This window comes from Lepisma saccharinum, chromosome 13 (genome assembly GCF_977018435.1).
Source record: "Lepisma saccharinum chromosome 13, izLepSacc3.1, whole genome shotgun sequence".
NCBI classification, from domain to species: Eukaryota; Metazoa; Arthropoda; class Insecta; order Zygentoma; family Lepismatidae; genus Lepisma; species Lepisma saccharinum.
Window position 1 is genome coordinate 45,089,323 of NC_139241.1, and position 11,621 is coordinate 45,100,943.

Below are 11,621 nucleotides of genomic sequence, written 5' to 3' on the forward strand. Positions count from 1 at the left end.
GTGCATAAAGTGGACAACAAATCAATCCAATCCAAGAGGGTTCATCGATTGATAATTGCTTCTGTGTTCTTCAAAACAGTGACTTCCGTTATTTGAAAATGCTACAACGATGAGAAAGTTTTCATTATAAAATTATGCGAAAAAGTAGTTGTAACTGTAACATGAACCCAAGGGAGGATTCTGACCCCCCCCCCCATAACTCCCCTTTCTGTGCCCCCATGGGTGTCTTGCTCTATTAGTTTCTTGTCTATGTCACGCCTATGAAATCTTGTTAAGAGTGTTTGAAGTGAGAATCGAGACAATGGCAAATATTTTCCTTCCAGGATAGTTTGCAAGTCATCAGCGCCATACATAAAGGATAATGTACGGGATGTTCGTGAACCATCCCCGAGTGACTCTGCTCACTCAAAGAAGAGGAGAGATAGGACACTGACACTTAATTCTGATATTTCCTTTACTTGGAAAGTCGTACTCATACATAAAGGAAACGCATACCTGCAGCTGTGGGTACACGGTCACCTCCAACACTAGTTATCACTAAATTAGAGGTTTGCAACTTGCAACTGACAATTGATAAAGTCAAAGTCGAGCACTAACTTTCCCCCGACTCCTTGCCTGTTATATAGACCGACCTCGCGGACGTCAGGCCATCAACTTTCTTACGTGCTGACTTGTCATCAGGCAGGAAGCGACTTCAGATAGGTCAAAATTACACTAACAAAACGTGAACAGTTATCGTACCCTCTGTCACACAACATACCGCAACGGTATAACCAATTATCCTCATTTGAAATTAGCACTTTTCAAATTGGACACCCTGCATAATCACTGGACGTTCTCCATTAAGAACCCTGATTTTAAGTTGATACGCACCCACTTATTGTATCATTTTAAGTGTTTAATATGTCTAATATGTTAATTGTCTATGATGACGTAATTTGTTTTGTTCAATTGGGTAGTCTGTTATGGTTATGGACTAACCTTAAAACATTTGATTGTGGGTGGTGAGGTGAGAGATATTATGAATGTTGCTGGATAATGGAAGTGATTTTGGAAATGTGAATGTGTTAATTTGTGTAGTCAAGAACTATTATGATCTTAATACAATTTTGTTTCTAATAAGGAGTTTAATTGCGAGTGCAAGTGTAATATATTAACATTAACTGACATCTAAATATATTTTTGGTGTGCGAGAGTTAGTAAGGTTTACGGAAACATATCCTTATCTGATTTCCCACAACCTGAGGGCTTCATAGTAGGCTGATAAGTCTCATACTCGCCGTCGAGGAATAAAAGTAAGTAGAACAATTGAGAATAAACCGGGGAACGTAACAAAGTGTTGCAAATTTATTTTCGAGTTTAGTATTATAAAAGATATGCATACTTCTCACGAGGAACGAGATATGAACGGATCACTCATTACAGAGCATAGTTACGCATATTGCTAGATATCTAAAACATCATAGATCCCCGGTTGGCTCTTTATAGCAAGAAATGTTAGTGCCTGTGCAAGTCAGAAAGCCCTTACTAGAGGACATTGTCTCTCCATCCGTCCACGCCACTTCTTCTCGCCATGTGGTTCTTAGTCATACGTGGTTAGCTGAAGTCCTAGTGCATTTTAACTACCCGTAGTTCATTTTAGACTTCGTTCTTAATCTAGTTCTCGTTGCACAAGTTTGAGTATAGTAGAACGTAGAAGACCATGGCATAGCCATGCTCTTGCAAAAAAATTACTTTCTTTATTCTACACAATTCATATTTGCGGTTTATATCATCGTTACTTATTTATAAATATAATTAATAAATACGAAGTTTGGAAATGTAAATAGCTATAACTGAGGCTAAGAATTACAGCCAAATTCACTTTGCTTATATGTTTTTAATGAAACAAAAATCAGAATTTTTTTCATACTAAAGAGTGTTTTTCACTTAGCTGCCAAGAGTTTACCTTCTACAATTTTGAAATACCCATTGTGCTGCCATCTATGAATGTTATATGTAAACTACAGTATAGTGGTAAATACATTTAATTATTCTGCTCTGCAAGATTATTCGTTGTCATGGGTGGCGCTTGTATCTGTACACTAAGGGGTGCCATGCTATGAGGGATGCAATGTTTATATAATAAAAATTCAGCGTCACTTTGATTTATTATTATTATTACTAGTGGTACCATTAAAAAACTGATAATTACTCGAATGCTTATTCGCTAGCTACAATGTCCTAGGAATGTTCCTACATTTATTTTCCTCTTGTATTTGTTTATTTTCATCAAGATATTATGATATATTTTTGCAAAGATAAAGGTAAAGTTCGAATACATTGAATTATATCATGATTCATCCACAAGTCGCTTCGTAATAATGGACTACAGCGAACACATGTCGAAACCATTATTTTCCAAGCCGAACTTTGGAAGTACTTTCTTCTCGTACAGGAATTTGTGTTCCAAGAAACTACTTTCATTCTTATCAAATTACGTGAAATGAAATGTTCCTTTACATTACTTGTCATTACTCCCACTGGAGTAATGGTACATCTGTACAGGTTTTTACAGTTATTTCACTTTAATTCTACATCTGTGCCCTTACATAACAAAGGTATTTTTCTTCTATAAGAGAAATATTTCCTCTTGTTCACAATGTACTACGTCATACCGTGTGAAACTGATTATAGTGGGAGAAAAGTCGTCCCTTTTTGTTATTCTGGGACGTAATTCTATGGAAGTGGTAAGAATGAATTATGTGAGTGAAAATTCTATCTTGGTTCATCGTTTGTACACATTATATATTTGACTGAAATGACTGCTGAATATTGGACATACATAGCAATTCCTTAAATGCCGTTCTTGTCGTATTCCTGCATAAAAAAATGCAATACATATTCTAAGCAAACTGCTACTTAACCATGGTGTTCAAATATTTCAATCATACATAGTTATGAACTTTTCGTTAAATTAAAGAAAGAAATCATGAACAAATATTCATTGAAAAGTTAGCAGAGATAATTATGATGACGTATATCATTGGATGAAATTAAACATTACCATATTCATAGGTAAAATATTAGTTTGATATTTAACACGCCAAGTTTTGTAATTAATTAAAATGAAAACTTTTATTAGTCTCCCATAATTCTTGGTCTTAACGTTCAAGATGCCATGATAAATGTTCTTAGGAAATAATATGAAATATATAAATGAATATAGGGATTACATAGACTAACAGCTAAGAAACAGCAATCTGTTTTCAGACCTCGGTCGAACAGTGAAGGAGATATGATTGGATCTGTCATTAACATATAATCATGAACATTACCAGGTCTCTAGAACCTCATAGAACAACGGTGGGGTGTTTATAGCCTTAAAATGCTAGTATCTGTAGAAGTCAGCAACTCTTTATAAAGGACAGTGTCCGTCCATCAGTTCGCTTCAATTATTCATATGTAACTTTACGTAGCAGAGAGCTAAGTGCTTCGAGACTAGTTGATTGTAGACCTTCTTATTTTCTTAATGAGGAAGCTAGTTCACGTTATATTTTTTGTATCAGAGCGCGACCATGACACAGCCATAATATGCTCTTTCAAAAAATGAAGTTTGAAAAGGAAGATTGCAATAGATTAAAACTTTATCGTTGTCACTTAATTTGAAATGTAGTGTATAAGTATAGTTTGTGATATTACAAGTGGCTAGAATAAAGTCCAAAGATTGCATCTAAATACTCAGTTCTTTAGATGCATTGAAAAGAAAAAAAGTCCGTTATTATTTTCACTGTATGGTATTTCGGACGTGGTAACAGATATTTTAAATACTGTAATATTGAAAAACTAGATAAACTGCCATCTATGAGTGTGACATGTAAACTACAAAACGGTGATGAGTGAATTTCGCAATTCTGCTGTGAAATTAGTTGGTCTGTATTCTGAGGGGTGTATATAGGGTGTGGAAAGGCACTCTGTTTATATAATCGAAAACACTGTCAGTTAGAATCATTATTACTAATGGTACCTATTCTTGCAGTTTCAAATTACTCTTATGCTTCTAATATTGTTCTCTCATCTTTTATCTCCGTGAAGCAGCATTCTTACCTAAACATCATAAATATTTCACCAGTAATTAAATGTCCTAGGATTTTTCTTCAATATATTTAATTTATAAGAGCTTAGGAATCAAGATATTCTTTTAAGGTTGATAAAGGAAAGGTTCCAATACATTCAACCTGTTGCCTGCCATGTTGGCAATACTGACAGACACGAACATCTAGGAGCGGGGCTGAATATAAACTTTTATAGATAAGATTACTTGCTGTTTAACTTCGGCTGCAATACTCTTGATGAAATGGTCAATGTTTACTTCAGTTTCGTTCTTCGGAATAGCGAATTATATAGCATGTTTGGCGGGGATTGCTACATTCCAGGCGTGTTATCATGAGTGTTACTGTGCAAATTGTCCATCGGCATGTTCGTCCACTTTATTCGGCCCACTAAGAGCTTCAAGAATTAAAAGAAAACTCAAAACAAGCTGTTGACAAGTTCTGCACCACGTAGATAAAAATCCATCGCTTAAAAACACATAGGATGTAAGAGAAAAATTAATGAAAATAGTCATGGACGATTTGCACAGTAATATTAATGGATCCCACTGTACAAGTGATGTACTATTGAATGCGGCAAATTGATTGAAGGAAGATTTCATCGAATCGGATGGTATGATTATTGTATTGTACCTTAAGAAAAGGACTAGACTTAATGTTTGCACTCTACTGAAAATATTATTGTAAATGAAAGTACAATGTATACTATTCATGTAGTATAAAAAGGATACATTAAATTTCTTGCATTTTTTACTTTACTTCATACGAACTTTAATGTATCCATTTTTATATGTGAATGGTATATATTGTGCTTTCATCTAAAATAATATTTTTAATGAAGTGCAAAAATAAACTATAGTCCTTTTAATTTCCTTCTTTTGGCAATAAGTTTCCCTCTTTTGGCCCTTCTTAGAGTAAAATTTTTCCCGCCTTCGTTGTCATAGTGGAGTGTGTTTATTGGAGGTGCGGAACTTACTACGAGGAGTGCTGTGCTTGTTTCGTCTGAAAACCAACGTCAATCAGAGTACTATTATTATTATTATTACCAGTTGTAACAGTAGTATACGTTTTTCCCGTGTAAAATTAATCTTATGATGAAGGAGGCCCTCTCGGATGGTGTAGTGGTAACGTCTTCGCCTTGTAATCAAGGGGTCCAGGGTTCGATATCAGGTTGGGGGACATAATGGTTGTGATCCCAATTTATACTCTAGGTCGAGTCCCGATTAGCCTTTTTTTGCTTAAAGTGGATTTAGTGACAAATTCAAACAAATAAATTACTCTGATGCTTATAATGTTCTTACATCTTTGGTAACTGTGTAGCAGCTTTCTGACCTACACACAAATAGTATATTTTAGAACTCAGTGTACAACCAAAATGCTTATGACTGAACAGGACAGTAAGATGCGAAAAAAGTATATAATAGGGCTGAGCCGATAACGATTTCGATGTATCGGTATCCGCCGATACCAATTTGGAATTTATTTGCCGATACTTTTCCATCGGTTTGGTCTTTCAAGGAGTCCTAAGAAGAAAATCTTGCGACACTTTCGCGGAGTTTAATTACTAGGAAGTCAAATAACATTATAAGTAAAAAACTGAATTTTGTGATAACATAAGAAATAACATGTAATATTCTGATGTAATTCTCAAAAGTATTTAGAGCAAATATCTTGGTTAATTGATGTACATAATTAGAGTGGAAAACTTGCACATGAATATTTATTTGTTGAGAAAATTTCAGATACAGCACGTAGCCATTTTACACTGAAATCAGTAACATTGAAAAAAAAAAAATAACAGAATAAGACAAAATATTAATATAAATAAGTCAAGATAGCACAATTAAAAATTATTTAGCAACTTAGTATGTTCTGTTGGTTGACCGAAAGGCGTACTCTGTGGAAAATACATCCGCACTTGATGGGAGGTCGTTATATTGAGTGGAAAGTCTGTGGAAGAGCGATGTTTTTTGAATTTCCAGTCTAGGCTTTTTTGTGTAAAATAGATTTGTGTTGCGTGTTGAGCGCATAGGCACTCGAAAGTGGAATTCCTGGAGGAGTGTGTTGCAACGGATTTTGCCATTGACAATTTTGTAAAGATACCTAAAATCGTTCAGTAAACGGCGCTGATAGGGAGTCTGTAGGTTTAGAAAGGACAGGAGATATGGTGTTGGAAAGTTAAGTAATGAGGGAACCCTGTAACGAACTATAGCAAGGAAAAAGTTAAGAACAGAATCGATTCTGGAGAGCTGAGTGGGACATGCCATAGACCAGACGGGAGATCAGTATTCTATTATTGGAGAGATGAATGATTTGAAGTAGAGAGGGCTGAGATATCACTAATTTCAGTGAAACGATACAGTAAACCTAAGAGACGCATAGCCATTTTTGTCGTGCCTGTAATATGTTCTTCAAATGTGAGTTTTTGGTCTAAAACAATGTCTAGGTCTTTATGAGAGGATACTGCTTTGATGTTATTGCCAGAGATGGATTAAGATGACTTTAACAGGTTCTTTTTGAGAGAGGTGGTGAGAGTACTACATTTTTCAGGATTTGTAGGTTTAATTTTTACAAATTTCAAGCGTCGGTATCGGTAGGAATCGGCGAAAGTATAGGTATGTATTGTCAGTGGTATCGTTTCAGCCGTAATATTATAAGCATAAAACAGGAATATCTGTCATGCCTAATTAACACTGGACTTACAATGTCTTATACTTTGGACATGTTTATAGCCAGAGAATACAAAAAGCATATAACTATATTACGATGTGTGGTACACTAAACTTGCTTTCAAACTTAATAACTACACTTGCTATTATTATTATCATCGTATTGACATGAGATTTGGCGTGCCGGAACGTGAAAACAAGGATGAGTTCCTGTTTCTATTCTCGATTATATCTAAGCTGCGAAAGATTATGATTTCGTGCCTGTTAAGTGATGCTTGTGATCAAAATTCCAAGACAGATATCTTCAGCATGAAGCAAAAGTAAAGTGTATAGTTGGTGTAGAAGTTTCTCGTGTTCACCTAAGGGTCTCAGAAACTAAGTCATAGATTTTGGTGAACTTAAAGATCCAAATTAAGATGAGCGTTTCATTGTAGTGGCACAAGTGTTTGCATGTGCGAAACAGTACCCTTCCCCTCCTTTAACAGTAGACGAATGTGGCCTAAGGAAAGGCTTTTGATGACAAGAGATTGAAACTTAACACTCTTGAAGAACATGTAAAAGATACATATTTTTAGATATGAAGTCATTAAAATATAGATTTGATTCTAAAATGCTTTTCAAAATAGCAACTAAATTCCAATTTCAACTTATCGGAACATTTTATCTTAGCAATTCTTCACATTTAAATATGAATACCTCTAAACTGTTCGATTGTAATTTTGAGTAGAAATAGATCAAAAATGCTCACCGATTAACTGTTGATGCATTTAATTTTTATGTTTTCATAAATGCACTGTAAAACTTGGCATAATTTCTCCAAATCAAATGAGCTGAACGAATCCGTTGAAAGCATATGAACTTTCCACATGAAAGAAAGTCTGCTGACCATCCATTGTACGTGACCAGATTATCGAATCTTAAAGACAGAATACGAAATAGAGCCCGCAGGCTTTGCACCACAACTTTAAAAAACGTGTACACTTATCTTACCATCTGCAACACAATATATAGCCACGTAAATGTATTATCCCAATTTGAAGTTAGGCCGATTAAAATTGGACACCCTGTATAAGCACTAAACTTTGCCCATGAAAAAGTCCTGATCTTTAGTGTTGAAAATCTATCTTAGAATTGAATATTATAACAGAAATGATCACGTCGTAAGATACGTGGGTTAAGTCATAAGTCATGGCAACTATTTCCTTTCTCGCGAACAGGGTACAATACGAAAAGCCTAAGATATACGTTAGATACACAGTGTATGGAATGTACTTTCGAAAGAAGCCACCAGATGGTGTATGTGAACAACGGTGGGGTAGTAAGCACGCACACAAGTTCAGTCGGTGAGTGACTGCGTTCGAAAATGGAGGCCATGAAGCAGGAGCAACGTTCGTGCGTTAAAATTGCAGTTCTGCGCGGCAGAAATGCACGGGAATGCCATACAGAGCTACTGGAAGCTCTGGGTGTACATGCCATGCTCTATCGAACAGTGGTCAGGTGGGTGGAGGCCTTCAAACGAGGCAGAGTGTCAACTGCCGATCTGCCTCATAATGAAACAGTGTTGTCCAATATCCTGTGTTCTGCCTCTTCCCTACGACAGTCTCCTGCATCCAGACTTTATCTGGTGGCTTCGTTCGAAGGTACATTCCATACACTTTCAAATGTACATCTTAGATTTTTCGTGTTGTCCCTGTTTGCTAGAAAAAAAATAGTTGCCATGACTTATGACTTAACCCTCGTATATGAACGGATCGGTCATTAAAGAGCAATGTTACGAATATTGCTAGGATTCTAAAACCTCATAGAACACCGGTTGGTTTTTACACTCTTGAAATGTTAGTGCCTGTACAAGTCAAAAGTCCTTAATAGAGGACCGGGTCCGTCCTTCCGTCCGCGTCAATTGTTTGCGTCATATGCTACTTAGACAGTGAGCTCAGGTCCTAGTGCACCATACCTCTTTATTGTAGACCTTTTTCTTTGTCTAGTTCTCTTCAAGAAGTTTTAGTGTCAGAGCAAGAACATGGCACAACCATAACATGCTCTATCAAAAAATTAGTTAATACATGTTTAAACAAAATCCCTACACAAAGTTTATATCGTCATTACTTATTCAAAAATATAAATAATAAATACAGAGTTTGATAGTGCAAATAGCTAGAATTAGGGCTAAGAATTACATTCAAATTCTCTTTGCTTACATTAATGTTAAGACGAGAAAAAGTAAAATTATGTTTTGTAAAAAATTGTGTTTTTCATATAGCTTCCAATAGTTTATATACGATAAATTTTAAAGACAATTTGTGCTACCATCTATGAATGTTATTCGTAAACTACAGAATGGTGGTGAATGGATTTAACACTTCTGCTTGTACACACAGAACTCAAAGTGTGTCAATTGACATACAAAAGTGCATCATTTTTTTGACTCCAACGACACATTAAAAATGCATCAAACCGAAAGATCCACCTAAATGCATCAAAATAAATGTGTCAAATGATTCACTAAAATGCATAAAACTGGATGATGCACCTACATGCATCAAATCAAATCAAAGATTATTCGTTGTCATGGGTTGCACCTGGATCTGTACTCTAAGGGGTGTCGTGTTATGAAGGGTGCAGTGTTCAAATAATCGTACACCCTCACTGCGATTATTATAATAATACTAGTGGCAAGAGTAAAAAAACCTGTTAAATTACTCCAATGCTTATAGCATTTTACTTTCATCCTTTATCACTGTTAAAGCAGCTTTCGGACCTACACAGCATAATTATTTCGGCGGCAGCTAGAGTGTCCTAGGATTGTTCATTTATTTATTTCATCTTGTATTTCTTAATTTTCAGCAAGATATTGTTCTTGCAAAGGTAAAGGCAAAGTTCGAATACATTTAATTACAGTAAAACCTCGATAATCCGGACTCCGATAAGCCAGACTTCGCTTAATCCGGACAGGCAAAAGGCAAACAAAAAGTGTGATGCAGTGCCAGGTCCGTCGAGCACATCATCATAATATAGTTATCACGTATGTACGTGCTGCATTGTATGCACAGTACTGTACTGTATAGTGTATATAGGACTATGCCCTTTAACTACACCATAATAAACGTGTTTTGTTGCTATAAACGGAGTTTAAATGCACTTCCTACTGTTCTTTAAGGTTATTTAAGTTAAACGGATCAACTTATCCCCCCATTAGTACGGATTAACGAGGTTTTACTGTACTCATTTTTCATCCATGAGTTGTTTCGTAATAGTGGATTCAGTGTGTGGGCATTGACTACAGGAAACGCATGTCGAAACCATTATTTTCTAAGCCGAATTTTGAAAATAATATTACTTGTCATTACTACCATGGGAGTAATGACACATCTGTACAGATTTTCACAAATTTTTCATTATAATTCTGCATCTGTATGCTTACATAAAACACGTATCTTTCTCTTATAAGAGGTATAGTTTATCTTATTGGCCATCCTGTTTGCCATGTACTACGTCGTACAGTTATTATATGTTTAAACTGCAATATTCTGGTTTATGATTGACTTGGTTGGAAACGTTCCGAATGAAAGGGACTTTCTGAGACTTCTGGGCCACATGAGTTTGTGTCTGTCTGTGCCACAGTTTGTTGTTTCGACACTGAAAGTTACTATTGCCACGTTTCTCGTTATGGGTCCGTCGTCGCCTTTTAATCAAGGGGTCCCGGGTTCGATACCCGGTGGAGGCACATAGTGGTTCGGATCCCAGTTTAAACTGTAATTCCTGACTTGTCATTAGGTAGTAAGCGAGCTGAGAAAGGCAGGCCAAGCACGTTAATGTATTATCTCAGCTTGAAAGTAGGACATTTTCAAATGGATGACCCTGTATAATCGCTGAAGTTCGACCGTTGTTGGTCGTTGTTCATCTTGAGTGTGGTACGTCCATTTTTAGGGCTGCAATTTATAACAGAAATGCATACATATCACTGCCAAAAATATATGATTCGATCTGACATTGAAGACTATAGTCATGGATATTACTAGGTTTGTAGAAGCTCAATGAACAATGGTGGAGTCTTGACAACATTGACATTTTAGTGCTTACGCAAGTCAGAAACTCATTAGAGAAAGGTATTCGTCCGCCCCAGTTCTTGATAATTATTGTTACTTAACGTAAAAGACATAGTTCAGAGCCAGAGCTTCGTAACTAGTTCATTATAGACCCCTTTCTTGTGGAAGCGTCTAAAAAACGTTAACCCTTAACTGGTAAGGTGTGGTTTGAGCTACCCCACAAATATTTTAAAGTGACTGTACTTAAATATTAATCATATCTGATACCTGGAATGATGAGCACCTTTCAGTCAGTTCTCTAGCAGCTGTGCAAGGATTAGGTTGTGTTGACCTGTATAAACAGTCCAGTGGAATATTGTTACATATACAGAGTGGGGTGGACTAAACCCCCACCTCACCACTTACGTAACATTTTTTGTGCATTATAAACTGCATGAAAAATGCATCAAAGTAATCTGATTGTAGAATATTTTTATTATTCTTTATTCTTGGATTTTTCCTTCTTTATGAGCTGGGAAAATTAAAAAATGTGAAGGTGTGCATTTTGAAAGAAAATAACAATTATGTGTATTTTTTGTAATGTTTTGTCTAAATAAGTGATGTTAATTAAAATCAACTTCATTTATTATTTTATTTTTTGAAATATATTCACAACCATTCCTTTGTGAGGACACCTTTTTGTTCGGGGTTTGTCTCACCCCACCTCACCAGCTAAGGGTTAAAAGTTTTTGTATTAGAGCACGATCATGGCACATCCATAATATGCTCTTGCAAAATTATAATACATAACATTACATTACATTTCTTTCAGTTTT